We start from the raw sequence: 16,840 nt of genomic DNA on the forward strand, positions 1-16,840 counted from the left end.
TCATTTGAAAAATGATGATGACATTGATATTTTTGACACGAATAGACATTTATAATATAGAAGGTAAAACGTTCGCTAAGATTCGGATAAAATATGAATTATGTTATGAATAAAAGTTTTGAAACATTATTAAGATATTAATAAGTTATTCGTACCTACCTTCGCGTAATATCTATGTATGATGTCATATATATGTATAATATTCTATATATGTAACTAATGAGCTTTTAAGTTATTTGTACTTACCACACTAATGAAATATCACTATGGAAAATCAAAATTATTGCAAAAAATAAGTTTGAGATATGAACAAATTCGTATCACAACTATTAATTAGACATAATGCAGAAGAACTACAATTCACACACACGTTCGTTTAAAAGCGTATTAGTGGGAATTATAGAATAGGTGTGCGAATACAAAAGAATATACATCTAGTGATGTAACTAATATGTATGTATAAGCCACAATGTTGGGTGTGGGGAGTGGGTGGGGGGAGGGGTAAGTGAGTTCAAACCCCTTTCCCATTACAACAAGGAAATTATGTAAATGTATTTACAAACATTTAAAACTACCAACCTGTTTTAAAGTATATTATCTTTATTACAACAGACGAATAACCCCCCACATATATTAAATTCATGTCAATACAGCACTGGTTTGCGGAACAGTATCTACTACCTAGGTATACCAAACCATGATGATATTGTGTATATGCACTACAAGTTATATAATATCCACACCGTTATCACTAGTGCACCACTGGCAAATAATGCACAAACGAACAAGTGTACAATATTTACGGTACAGGAGATATTATGGCCGTCGAAACCGCCTGGGAAACAAGGCGAACTCAGCGTGTGATCCAAGATTAATACGTGAGCTTACGCAGTACATCACACGGTGGTACGTCCATGGTTATGCTATTACAGGCTGTGAAAAATGTATGTTTTAATAATAATATTATGGCGAGGAACGAAAGAGATTCGAAAAATGTGTTCACGCTTCACGGATTTTTCATTTGCCAATGTATATTCAAAAATTAGAGTTGGTGAATGGTGATAGAATACCGCCGGAATACCGATACATCCAATTTATATTGACAATGATAGCAGTGTTTGTCATGCATCAATATTTAACCTATATCTGCTTGTGTATTATCCGGTAGTACCAAACGCAGACATCATAATATCCATGAACACCTTGTTTCAAAATATATGACAAAGTAATAATTATTATTGTTGGTTATCAATTTGGTCCAAGCTGATTAATTATAATAGTATACTAATTCATCCAAATATTTCATTATTTTACCACTCAGATAGTATAATGTTGATGTATTTTTCTAAAAAGCCTAACCTATAATAAATTAAATGAAAGTCAAACACTTTTTTTAAGTTTGCTACTTTAGCACATTTATAAAATATAATGTTAATGTCTTAATTAACAATAACCTTTATACCTAGTTAAGTTACTGGATAACATCAAATACTAATTTTTTTCTCTAATCAGAGGTAATTTTACAATTTTTTTATAACCGTAAAATAACTGGTTTTTAACATATTTGGTATTGATGTACGCTGGGTAAATAATGTATAAATAAAGATTTAAATTTTACAGTTATATTGCCCCCATATCTTCCAAACCCATTATCATGGACCTATTATCTTGAGTAAACAAAGTTAAATAACTATAAAACTACTTGTTTCGAATTTTGATTCTTATGCCTACGTCAAAATGTTCAGAGAAATTATCCACTAAATAACGTGGGTACAGAAAAAGTGGATTCCTAATTCGTATCTCTACAAAACACTCCTTAAGTAGTAAAAACAATTTAAAATATGGTCCTTAAGTATATTTAAAAATTCCGAAAATCTGATTATCATTGACTGCATTATTGAAGAAGAAAAGGGGGTGAGCATGCTCGGTGAATCAACCTCTATATCTATAGCTACTTCGTTCGATTATCTGTAGTTTTGTTATGATGAGTGAGTAAACTAGTAATCGTATTAAGTATTTTGGATACATATTGGTGTAGAAATATGTACGTCTTTACTCTTTATAAACTTCGCTTGTGAAAAATGAATATAAATACAGCGCAATTTCGGTATATCTCAGTTTTAGTAAAGTAAGTTTTTCAGTTTCTCAGTTTTTGTAAGTACCTCAGTTCACAGGCAAATCGGTAGCGGTAAAAGTAAACCTCTTGTTCATGTCTTCATAAAGTTAATTTTTATAATTTAAATAAAAAAATAATTTATTGATACCCACTAAACTAAAAATAATATATATTTTCTTATATATTTATTAATATTTACGTCAACATTTTGTACATTCATTTTTAACTTCCTGCTTCTAATGTAACATAGTATTTCTTATGATAAATTGGCAAGATATTTTGTCTTGGTTCGAATAAGATTTAATTTACTAAGGATCTATTGACTGTTAACTCTCACAATGGCTTTGAACAAAATATTAATTAAATATATTATACTCGTAGCCCAAAATATATTTGTATAGGCAATGTAATGCACATTATTATATTCACTAAGAATTTTGTAGCAACAGATTTAACAATTATCACATTCTTAAATTTCATTTTTCGTACTTTGCTCTGATAGTGGGATTTTCTACATCTATATCATATAATTATTCATTAATCTATATAATCTTTACAATATGTAGTAGGTATGTATAAAAGTATGATACCTACATAATAATTATATTTTGTATTATGTACTTGTTACATATTAACTTCATACTACTGCTATATATTCGTATCTCTATAAAAATTAATTCATTTCAAAACAATGACTCGTATTTGAATACTTATCTGATACAAAATTAAAATTCTATGAATAACTGATAAACTAAAATATTTTGCTCGTGGATTATGTATATTATAATATATTCCTTGTATAACGTTGGTGATAGTGATGATCAAAATTGGTCTTGGTCTAGCAAGATTAGGCTTGCAATTACAAGACCAAACCAATACCGAAGCTGCAAGACCAAGATCAAAACAAGACCATCACTGCAAGACTCTTGCAGTCTTGCAATTTTTTTTTCCCCGAAAACACATTAGTGTACCTATCTAGATTCCATTAACTAATAATTTATAACGAAAATAATAAGAATTTATTTGTATTGTTATGAAATTTTATCAGTACCTATTCGAGGAAATGGCGAATTATTGAAAAAAAGATTAAAAATATAATGAGAATTTATATTACAAAATAACATAGTTGTTTCATACTAATTTACAATTACTGAAAACTTATTCTATTTTCCCAAAATCGATAAAAACGTCGAAAGTTGTCTTGCTAATAGAATAATGTATGTCCATAACATACCTATACTTCGAATCGAATATACTAATAATTGCTGAAAGTCACGGACTACGGTAGGTATCACTTTAATAGGAAGTACGTTTTTATTTTCGTTCGTAGCTTGTGTGATTTTACTGTACTAGACATTGTGTTCTTAAACTAATGTCTTATACAGTACTTATAGCATTTCATTAATGTCGTAAACTTGTTGTCTGTTAGTAATACACCTTGTTATAGTTGTTGTTATTGTACCTTTAAAATGAGTGACATTGAAGATGTAGTGGACCAAAGCGAGTGTGTGGATGAATTAGAAGATAATAACCAACGTTTTAAAGTAAATTTAGTGATTATAATGAAATAATATGTTTAAACAATGAAATTTCTGGTTTTTGTAAATTGTGGGAAATAAAAAAAAAGAAGAAAATAAAAATATTAAAAAACAACAATTTAATTTTTATAAACATAATATTGGTCAATAACTAGTAATTAGCAATTAGTAATAACCTATTGATATTTATTATAAACGCAATAGGAACTTGGAAAGTTAATTATGCTGGTAAATTGATTCATACAACTATACAAGTAAAATAATATAAGCATAATTTAAAATGCAAAGTTTTAAACGAGTATAATAGAAAATAAATTATTTGACTTGTTTTATGTTAATGTTTGATTTATGAATATACTATGTAATATATTGGACTAAGTTTCATCTTAGACATCATAGCAAAAAACGTACACACAGCTATAACTGGTATTTAGTTTTTTTTTATATATTTTGTGAAAATAGCAAGAGTCTTCCAAGAGTCTTGTGCAAGACCAAGACCAAGACCAAGACCAAGACCAATATTAAGGTGTATATCCAAGACCAAGACCAAGACTGAGTCTTCAAGACCAAGACCAAGACCAAGACCAAGATTTTGAAAGTCTTGGTCTTGGTCTTGTTTTGATCATCACTAGTTGGTGATTATGGATATATTTTTTTAATTTGTATTAGATAATATACAATCTATGCACAAAGGCATAATAAGAATAAAAGCTAGAATAATTTTAAACACGAAAAAGGATGAGAGAAGAAATCATCCAGTGATCGCACTTCCTTTTGCTTAATTCTATTTATATTTTTTTATTTAGATATTATTATTATTATATATATGTATATATTTTTTTTCTTCGTTAATCATTGAGAAGATCTCTACACCAGTTTCTTTTTAGACGCCGTGGTGGGTAACCAGGAATCGTGTGAGTGGCTAGACCGCCGGAAATTAGAGGGTTTGAGTGAGATAAGGCAGTTTGTTGAGAAAACGTTTGTAGAAAGTTGTAGCTTCTTCATGAATGGTTTTGATTTTTAAGTCAGAATGGAGAGTGAAATTAGAAATGTAAAATGGAGCATTGGTGATAAGGCGCAGAATTTTGTTTTGAACGGTTTGTATTTTGTTAAGGTCGGCATTACCCCAAAGTTGTAGGCCATAATATGTCCACATAGATAGTAGTGTTTTCAGTAACCGGAGACGCGCATTTAAAGCGAGTTTTTTTCCCTTACGTGTTGCGCCCAAGTGAGACGCCGATCAATGGTTAGCTCTAGGTACTTAACCGATTGGCATGTAGGGATAGGTATGTTAGCTAGAGAAACTTCAGGACAGGGGGCAATGCGAAGGGTAAAAGTAGTGTGAAGAGATTTTGGTTGGTTTACTTTAACTCTCCATTTATCATACCAATTCGACATTAGGTTGAGGTGGTGTTGTAGATTTAGTGAAGCAGAAATTGGGTGTTCGTGAATTTCAATGATCGCCTTGTCGTCTGCAAACTTAACTACAATTAGTGTTTAAAGAGGTAGGTTGATCAGCAGAAAATATATTATATAGTATTGGTGATAATATGCCTCCCTGTGGGACTCCTGCTTTGATGTTTGCAATGTTTGAAAAAGAAGAACCAAACCTGACTTGGAAGTGGCGGTTGGTTAGGTAAGACTTAACCAGCAGGTAATATGTTGGTGGAAGAAAAAGTTTTAATTTATAATATTTACCTTCATGCCAGACACGATCAAACGCTTGTGACACGTCAAGAAATACGCAGGAGCAGTATTTTTTTTGTTCAAGTGAATAAGATATGGCGTCAACTAACCTGTGTAGCTGGTGTGTTGTAAAGCGGGAAGCACGAAAACCGAATTGAGTGTTAGGGAGCACATTACTAGAGTAGATGTGAGGAAGAATTTTTTTTAGAATCAGGCTTTCGAATATTTTAGCGAAGAAGGGCAGGAGGCTTGTGGATCAATAGGAAGACGGTACATCGGGAGGCTTTTTTGGTTTAGGGAATAAAATTATGATTGCAAATTTCCAAAGTAGTGGGAAATATGTCAATTTTAGGGCAGCATTAAATAAGACTGTTAACAGAACAATTGCTCTTTTTGGGAGACATCTAGCAACTTCCGCAGTGATTAAATAATAGCCTGGGGATTTTTTAAGACTGCATTTCTGTATAGTGAATTTAACATCATTTGGAGTAAAGGATTTAGTGGGTAGGCATAGAAGAAGGGGAGAGTCTAAGTACTGCTTAACTAAAACTCAGTATTTTGGGGAGTTAGTAGCGTATTTCAGTGTGAGGACTAAAAGTTTCAGCTTGGTGGCTTTTCAGTAGTTTAGCTTTAACAGCATCTGAGGTAGCGAAACCACCATCTGGATTAATTATCGGGGTATTTGGTATTGCATGTTTCAGGGACTTTTTAGTGGCATCCCAAAGGCTTTTGATAGATGATAAATTAGCAAGGTAGTTAACTAGAAGTTGATTGTTATGTTTAACTAGTACTTTTTTAAAAGAATCAGCCAGATTATTGGAGTTACGTTTATGTGATGGAAGGCGAGAGCGTTGATATACAGCCCTAGCTCTGCGTTTATTAGCTATCAGATGCGAATGTGCTCTGGAATTGAAATGGAATTATTTGAAAACTGTGTAGGTGTAGCCTACCAGGCTGCAGATTGAATTATGTTTGTTAACTTATTTATTGCATCATCAATTGCTTGTGTGGTTTTGAGACTAACCTTCATATTTAAGTTTTGGTCAACTAAATCATGAAATTTACACCTGTCTGTATTCTCTGAAATAGTATAGGTGGTGATGAGCGGATTGATGGAGAAGCACTGATAGTTAGAAGTACGGATGAGTGATCCGAGGTGGGTTCGAGGTTTCCAGTCGTAAGGAAAATGTTAGACGGTGTATGGGAAACAAAAATATCTAGTATATCAGGTTTTTTGCGTATGGAGGTAGGCCAGTATGTTAGTCCTGGTGGAGCAAGAATATCGTAGCATTTCTGATTTGTAAAATCGTAAAAAACCATACCTCTGGGGTTGTAATAATTATATACATATTTGTATAGTATAAATTACCTATTTCAACGTGAATACCTATTTAAAACAATAATAACACATCAATAATTAAACTAAATTTCAGTATTGCGCATATTATGATAATCAAAAACCTTAATTCAAAAATCTTAAGCTTTATATATTTTAATATTCTATAATTAAAACTTTAAATACTTATAACTATAATTTAATAATCGTTCAAAATTTGATTTTTATAAATTTGAATTCTCAAAAAAATATTCTGCTTCAAAATAATGAATGAAAAATTTAAGCTGTTATTCAGAAAAGTAAAAACTTAAAATTTGATATAACAATAATAATAGTAAATAATATTTTGATATTGTTTTTAAAAATGTTGTTTTGATAAAATAAATATTAACTTTTAAACTTTTACCTTCCATACTTTTTTAATATAAACATAATTATGCGTTCTAAGTAAAAAAATATAATGATAATTTCAATTTTATAACTCTCAATGCCAGAATTGGATTAAATGCTTTTTACTGTGTTTTACGACTATAAGCAACAATCTAACTAACCTAACTAATAAGAAGATAACGATAGGTTTCATACAGCTAAATCTGACGAAAACAATAGCTGGGTCCTGTGAATGCGTATAGCACTCTGGCGATAAATTAATAATATACGAACACGTCCGGAGCAGCCTAAGTCCATTATAAATCTTGTTATAGGGTTCAGTAGAGCCTTTTTTCCCCTCTCGTTGGTGTTCTTATGGATGAAAAACTTGGTCCAGCCTTGTGAAATCGTCAAATATTACAGAACGTTGACAATTTAGCTGTTAGTTTTTAATGGTATTTTTGATATATTAAACTATAGTTGTAATATTAAGTTAATATAACACTCAGAGTTATTGTCACACAAAAAAGTTTATAAGTGGCGTACAGTTTACAACACATATCGTATTATAATGTCCGAATGAGTATAAACTATTATCTCTTGATTATATTGACTAATCCTTTTGTAATGTCCGCGTTATGCTACTATACGTATATTTCATAAATTGTCACTGTATATTCGTACAGCCCGTAAAGGATTTATTTTTATACGAGTACATTATGATATTTAAATAATTTATTATAAGCTAAAAGTGTGTAGGTGACTTACAAATTATATAATAATATATGAAGTCATGTTCACGAATCATAAAATACGAGAGTCTAATAATTATTTTGTGTTGTAAATGTATTATTGTAATATTTCACTAAATATATATTAATTATACGCATAATACGAAAGTTGCATCAGGTATCATATTTAAAATTTTTTTATTTAATGATTATATGACCATAATGTAAACATTTAAATTATAACTATTTGAGTATAAACTATAAAGATATATTAGATATATTATAATAAGATTATATTTTGTATATATTTTCTCATTATTGTAAAATCAATATTTTTAGCCTAAAAAGTAGGTAAATTAGTTGTCGAATACTCAATAATAAACGTTTAAACGTGTTACTACTTACTAGATACCTACCTAATTAATTTTATTTTCTACAGAATGAGTATTAATATTTCATTTGATATAAAATTACTTGAATAAATATAATATTTTCTAGTAGCATAACATTAAAATCATGAACACATTTCTAAATTAACCGTTGATTAACATCTACGAAATTCAATTTAAAGATTTAAAATACCTAAATGAAATGAATTAACAATGTCAATATTACTTATATATTGTAATATATATTATCATATACAATCGATATTCAGAATAAAAACGGTGAAGTTGGTAACCGATCTGTTATACAGTAGATGTCGAGTGTGCCTTTCTATAAGTCACTAATACATTTTAATTTGATGAAAAAAAGTTTGTAAGTGGATGTCACTCTGCTGTACAGTAGGTTAAAAGTGGTTCACTGTAATGGATAGTGTTAAATTTGAATTCAATGATATGATATCATTGTAAAAGAAAAACGATTCTGAGCGAAAACGGCCAGTCAGCCTATGATATTACTAAGTACCTATATTTGATGATATTATTGTGAATAAAGTAATTTATATATAACCTATTTACGTGGAACCTTGTTTTAAATTTTCAATCCTTAGCTATAAAATTTTAAAATTTTATAAATTTTTAACTACAAAATACATTTTACATTTGATAAATTTTGTCAACATTTTAACTTTAAATGCCTATAAAAAAAAATTATTATAAAATATTTTTGAACTACTATTGTAACAATATATCAGGAGCCTTGCATTAAATTTTCACATTGTGAATATTAAAATTTGACCTCCCGAATGCACCAATTAGATTCACTTTCTCATCGAACAACATACTGTTGAAGAAAATCGAAGCAGTTTTACTGCCCCAAACCATGATGACAGACCCAAAAATAAAAAAATAAATTAAAAACAGACATCATTGTAAAATCAATACATTCATCGTTCCACTCAGAATCTAAAAGGTGCATACGAAAAATGATTCTGAGCAAAGACGTATGCAGCCTATATTATTAAGTTAATTATATTATAATATACTTATATTGCTATTGAAGAAGTTTATTTTATTATCAGTAATACAATAGGTTGAATTAATTTTTGCAAAAAACATTTCATTTGGAAATATTATGGTGTGTGCAAAATACGTGAAAAAATTTAAGTGCCTATTATACTAGGGCTGGTGGTATGTACAAAATACCGATATCTGGTATTTTCGGTATTGTAGAATATATTCTGTGTACCATGAATCGGTAATTACCGTTGTTACTGAAAATACCGTGCCACGGTAATTACTGAAAAAACCATATATTTAATTTTATTATTTTATTTTCATATAATCGTAATGACATATTATAATAGCTCTATCCTAGGTTGGAAACTTAGAAACACTAATACATTTGCCGAGGTATGGTATTTTTGATAATTGCTGAGGTACAATATTTTCAGTAGGTAAATACCATATTACCGGTAATACTGTAGATACCGGTATCAAAATTTGAAATGCCACCAACCCTAAACTATAAACGGAGAATATTTTTAAAATAAAATAACTAAAATCATAATTTTTTCTTTTAAATGTCTAATTTCTTCTAACTTAAAGTTTCTATAAAAAACTGTGTGTATAACATATGTATTAAATTTTAGATTTCTTGGTTACAGTTTGAGCCAATTTATGAGGAACCTAGCTATTTGTAGAAACAAAAGATCAAAAATGTCAAATATCAAATATATAAATTTCGAAAACAATGAAAATATTTTAGATTAAGTTATAGTAAGTGTTATACCATATGTATAATGTATACAAAATGTTAATATAAAAATTTGGAAAAAATTTCAAGTATCTAGGGTTCCACGTTTTTGAGTTACCTACATTACACAGAAACACAATCAAATTTGTCAAAAACTGGATCTTAGTCGAAATTCCCGCTTTCCTTACTTTTATTATTTAAAGTATTGGGAATTATTTATTTTTAAGCCCCCTTCCCCCTCACTTTTTGAGCACCCCCCTCCCCAAATTGCTACGAGAAACGATTTTCAAAGTTGAATATTTAAGTATTTTTACTACTGCAAAAGATGGTGAGAAAACTAAGAATCAAAAATACTTGGTAGACTACTTTTCTAGTTTATTTTCATCCTAAATATATGTTTATTTTGCATGCTGTATTTATTTTAGCTTATAGCTATTTGTATAAAGTTTATTAACTAGCACGTGCATGTTGTTTGTTGTAGTTCGAAAGTAAAAGTATTAATAAATCCTGATCCCGGGAAATATTGTGTAACCTGATGTTATTATTTATTATGATACTGTATTAATATTAAAACTCTAACATAATACCTTTTATACAATATGTATTATAAATAATATTACAATAATATGATAAATATATTCGATATCACACATGTAAATACCAAATCAATATTTCACTATGTTTTTAAAATTGAATAACACTGTGATATTTTCCATATTTATATAACTTAGTAACGATAACTTATGAAGCAGTCCTAATAGTTATATTTATATTATATAGCTAGAAGAAAGGCACCAAATGGAAAATATGTGTTTAAAAACGATTTGTATTTTTTTAGTTAACTATAACGGTTTTCTTTGAATAACTACCGAAAAAAAGCACTTTAAAACTCGTTTTTCCAATTCATATTTAAGATACAAATTTTTTATAACTTATAGCTTTCCTATTGAGATTTATGTTTATATGACTCTGTGCACATTTCCCCGCCTCCGATCTCGATATTATTGAAATATTATTATACCACAAGTATTAGAGTTTTTGAACCGCATACATCCTTTACTAGCCTGCATTTACCAATATTGAATGAGTGCACGTACACTATTAAGCCTTACAATGCGTCACATGACGACCAACATGCCATATTGAATAAATAATTATACCATTAACATAATATAGCTTATTTGGGTTTTGTTTTCACTAATCGAGAACTTCTCATAAACTCTTATTTATTCATATATTTATTTATTATTTATTAACGGGCGGAGCCCTATTAATAATATATAACAGTTTCACAATATATATTTTACAATTTACAATTTAAATAATTAATACAAATAACACACATAAGTTTAAAAAAAAAAGAAAAAGATAATAATAACAATAATTATATAAGTATAATAACGGTAAGTATTTAGAATTATAAAGAAATAATTTTACCTAATCAGACAGCATCAGTTATGTAGTATTATAGATTAGAACAAATAACATATCGACTGACTTACAAGTATCTAACTATTTAGTAGTTTTAATAATTAATAGTTATTAAATTCAATTTTATATATTATAACATTACTATAGGTAAGTACTTGAATTATCTAGCTTCGCCCGTGAACCGTTTTTACCGGAATGAGAGGTGTTAAAAATTTAATATTTTCAAAATATAATTAATAGCAAATATCAACAACTGACAGATGAGTATAGCGTTATTTTTTATTTGTTTTAAATTAAATATAATATTTGATTTTAATTAAATTCAAATTACATTATTGATTGAATTTAAGATAATTGCATTTAGTATGGTGCATATATAAACAAATAATTTGATTTTTCTACCATGGTGTATACAATATATAATTGACCACGTGAAAAACATGTATCTTCTATAAATTCAATCCACATATTTGCAACGATTGACCTTGTGGTATGTTTAATATTTCAAAATAATGGTAATTTAATTGGTACAGTGAAACCCCGCGTATAGCGGATAGTCACCGTGGGACCATAAAAAGTATCCGTTATAGACAGGGACTTTTGAATACCGGGATATTGTTATATTGTTCGTTCGAGAGAGATTTCTGCTATATTATATACGTGTCCATTAAGACATATTTGATTATAATTGTAATATTTTTAATTGGTAAATGGCATATGGCATATCAGACATCAGTTCCTAGTTAGAATCATTGAATGCGTGGTATCAGTGCATATTATACATTATACACCCATGAATTATAGTCCATTTTAAATTGTTGCGTGTATGATATCATTAAGCATTTTTTTAACGGCAAGTCTGGTTAAATTGAAAAGACATAAGAGATTATCGAATTAATGTTTTTAAGAAGAATTATCGGAACTCCGATTTTCAAATGTATGATATAAGGCGGCAATCTAGGCAAACCAAGCGAATTCAATAATTTAGTTTAACAATTTACTGCTTCGTCTTGATTCATACAACAACAACAGTGTATTCACTGATTTATATGTAGGTTTTTCACCTAGTTACACATTTTGAATGTTGATGTCAATAGCATTTACGTCTACATTTTTGGCAGCATTTTTGGCAACTAAACCACTGAACACTACCCATGTTAAAAATCATCCATATAATCATATGTAATAGGTAGTAGCTTATAATTATATTTCAAATAAGTTTGTTCAACGCCACTTATCAGGCATGGTTAAAACTACTCTGTAAACCTCCTTGGTATCTCAAAGATCAATCTCTGAAATTTTCGTTGAAATCATCGAGTAGTTTTTGAGTTTATAAACATAAGTTATTCGCAATATATACAACATGAAATATATAATACGCATATTTAGTTGAAATAATACTGACTGCTAAGTACCTACATCAGAGAGAAGTCACTCATTAGTTGTATTTACAACATGGAAGGAAACATAGATATTGTTTAAAATAATACTGGTGGTTAAATTTTAATACCAGTATCTGATATTTGTGTTCTGCAGGTACTAACCTATATACAGTATACATTATCGGTTATACAGTAGTTTCGGTAATTACTGAAAATACTAGATCTCGGCGATCACTGATAATACCAAAGTTTGGAAACTTGGACAATGGATTTTGAAATAAGCGTTGTCATGTGTTAAACGATTAAAATTAATTGTCATGTATATGGGAACTCCAAGTGAATCGCTTGTCAAACGTAATGCCTAGATATTTAGTTGAAGTAAAATTTTGAATTTGTATGTCTTTAAGAGTTACGTTGGGGCAAAATCCTTGCCTTAAGAAAAATGTTGTATTGACTAATTTTGTCTCATTTAATTTACTTTAAAGCACCATTTGTAGCATCAGATAGTTAGTAGTTCGTTTAGATGTGTTTGTAAGGTTTTTTTTTAGTGGTATTAATTGGATTGGAATTGGAGGAAAATATTACTTAGAGAAAAATGTAACTATAAAATGTACTATAAATAAATATTTTTAATTAAACTAAGTCTATGTTAACGCGATAAGATAGATGTTAAAGTGATAAAAAATTAACTCAATGAATATCTGTGATAGATATATAAAATATTTCAACATAATTATAATATAATCTATATATATAAAAATGAATGTATGTGTGTCAGTGTGTGTGTCCATGTTACCATGGCAACCATTCATATATTATTTTGAGATTTCCGTCCGTGTGTGCCTCCATATTACCATGGCAACCAATTATATATTATTTTTAGATTTCCGTCGGTGTATGTGTCCATATTATGATGGCAACCAATTATATATTATTTTGAAATTTCCGATGGAATGTTTTGTATATAAAGAAGATAGGATAATTTAAAAAGGGAGAAGACCAACCCCGGGAGGTGCTCAAACAGTAATTTTGAGATTTTCGACGGAAATTTTTGTTTATAAATGGTTGCCATGGCTTCTGAAGCTATTATAATAATAATTATTGGTAACCGGGAAACGAAGTGCACGGGATCAACTATTGATTATATTAATCCACCATTAGGTAGAAATGTAGAATACGACAAACTTGATATAACTTTGGTACTTTAGAGTTAAATCATACACTTACGTAAAAACTAGGGGTCCGCGATCTACCGCAGGTAGATTGCCTACCTGATAATATACTGCTACGAATCAGAATTTTTATTCCTGGCAACGGAAAAGTTAAGATTAATTTTAAACACCATACACCGTATATTAAATGCGAATTGAACAAAGTTTGAGTCATATAGAGTAGGTACATTTAACGGGCAACGAAGTGCACATATTCAGCTAGTATTGTATATAAATTAAATTTAAATTCAATTAAAGTAATAAATCATTGCATTTACAAAAAAAATGTTGATTTGAAAATTATTATTTTTATAGAATATATTCAATATTTGAAATTTGAAACTTTAAAAACTTTTTACTACTATTTTAAGTTTAGGTTTTTAGAATACTTTTCGGGTAGGTACAATGCATAAAATATGAATAACCTATGGGCTATGATATCGAAGTTTAAAATCATAAATTAATTTTGTATAAAACAGAAAAGTTGATCGACAATATAAACTAAATAATAAAAAATGTTGCAGATATTCATATTTTAAAAATTATTTTAATTGTTTGTTTGTATTTTGATTTACTCAAACATTTTTTACAGTATAAGGGGTGGACTTCGCATTCTGAGACTATATTACACAGTAACAATAAAATGTCGATGGTAATACATAGTAACTGATGTGAAACAGTTTTAAAATAAATTGTATATTTTTATACTACCTATATACACAATATTTTTACGTGATTTGCGTATGGTAAAAAATATCTACTCGCATGAGTTAAAAAATAGTAGTTTAAGTTTAAATAAAAAAAAAGGCCGTCATTAATTTTATTAAGATTTACTGTAGTGAACAGCTTTAGTTTTAGCAGGTCCTGCTTTCATTTTTTTTATCAAAACTTACAGGTAAAGTTGTATTTTGAATTCTCGGTGGAGCGAGGAATGTAATGATTTTACAATCATGTATGTATTTTTTTTGTGAGAGTGACAATCATGTTGCTTTCGATCAGGACATTTTATTTCATTTTCAGCTTCAGAAGTGGTTTTTGGAAATTTTGAATACATCTATTTGATACTTTAGGTCTCAGGGGGGTTAAAAGTCGAAAAATCTACTTAGATACCTAGGTACTTATCTTCTGTTAATAATTGTTAAAAATCTGAATCATTTTACAATAGAAATCAAATTAACTGAAACTGTTTACATTATAATATAGTTATATTTTAAATAATGATTGTATTATATTATGAAAAATAATAGTTATGGAATTTAAATATAACATAATACAAGTTGAAATGATCAATATTGTATAACTAAATAAAACATTTTGTATTTGTTTTATTTTATCTCGTCACATATGATAATCATAATTTAATATTTCACATCAAATAAAATCTGTCCATGTTCAAATTATTTTGCCGAGTTAAGTTTCACTTTTATTCTTTTAAACTTATAACCGGTATATATTTTTTTATATTATTCATTTCATGTTGAGAATGTCATCTTAGAAATTATTATTAAAATTTAATCATACAACAAATAATTTTGTACTCACAACTTTTTTAGTAAGGTTTTTCATTTAGAAAGTTTTACTAACTTGTATTATTGATGTTATAGAATAAATAATATTGTGTATCCGAGTATCTTCGTTAAACGGCTCGGTATATAGGCAATTCCGGTACATCAATGTTTAGGTGGTTTTTGAAAAGTATTAACAAAAATATTTCGTTGCGACGATAAGAACTAAGGTAGGTACCAACTATTTATGTGTACACGGTCTATTATTCATTAAGTTGATTGTTGAATGATTAACATTTTTTGGTTGGTGAGAGGATGATAAATATCATTGATGATGAACATAAAACTTACTATAGCTTACTGCTTAGTATAATATTAAACAACGATACACTAACTCATTCTTCATATTTTCTCTAAAATTTTTGAAATATCAGCATGTATAAATTGTATACTAACTTAATTCGATTCAATTGATTTTACAGTTATCCAATAAATAGATACTAATAAGTAATGAAATAAAATATTTTGTGTTATGTATCTTATGCTATGTGAAAAATAACATTATATTGGGGTTACCTATGTTATTGTACAATATTATATTATGAGTTAGATAGATGTATGAGTTATACAATTTGAAACTTCAATCTTAAAATATTTTTAAATTAGAGCTATTTGAAAAAAAATTTGTTTTACACCGAATTGTTTTACTTCTCCATATAAATACCTACTTGTTTGGTATTATAAATAATTGGGTTTTATTTATAGTTTTTGTTAGAAATTCCATAAAAAGTAAATTTAACTACACTACGAAACCCAACAAACAAGTATTTCCCTATGATTAGAAATGTGCCTACATATTATAATTTCACCATAAACTCATAGAATACAATTTTCCGTAACCTAGATGTTCGTATTTTGCATGCAAATAAAAATTTTTGGACTTAAATTGATAGTAAATAAATAAAGCCAGAGCTATAATACACATTTAAAAAACCTGTTCATTGACCAGATCTATCAAGACTGCTGTATACATTCATTATAAGACATACTAAATCATACTAAAGCGAATAATACAATGTTTGGTTCACTTAGAATAAAAATAAGTACTTATATAATGTCAAAAAATTAACAGTTGGGTAATCGAGAACTGAGGATTGGTTTCGTACAAATCAAAACACAATCGTACAAAAAACTGTATAAGAAAGTTAAGATTAATGAACTAGTTATTTTGTAAAGCGCGTCAGTTTGAAAGCCATTGGGTAACGTGTTCATTTATTCGCAATCCGGTCAATTAGCTGAAAAGGGCGTTCTGGCATAGCAATGAATAATACAGATGGGAAGCACGAGGCAAGAGAACTTCTTCTAGGAGTGCAGTTTCGTTAAATTGAATTAAAAC

The 16,840-nt window shown here is 28.7% G+C and overlaps 1 protein-coding gene across 1 annotated transcript in view; it reads right to left on the reverse strand.

Annotated features, from left to right (window-relative positions):
* LOC100163718 (neuropeptide CCHamide-2 receptor-like) overlaps positions 1-16,840 on the reverse strand; it is a 138,614-nt gene that overhangs the window by 113,500 nt on the left and 8,274 nt on the right. The gene's annotated exons all lie outside the window — the stretch shown is intronic.

This window comes from Acyrthosiphon pisum, chromosome A2 (genome assembly GCF_005508785.2).
Source record: "Acyrthosiphon pisum isolate AL4f chromosome A2, pea_aphid_22Mar2018_4r6ur, whole genome shotgun sequence".
Lineage (NCBI taxonomy): Eukaryota > Metazoa > Arthropoda > Insecta > Hemiptera > Aphididae > Acyrthosiphon > Acyrthosiphon pisum.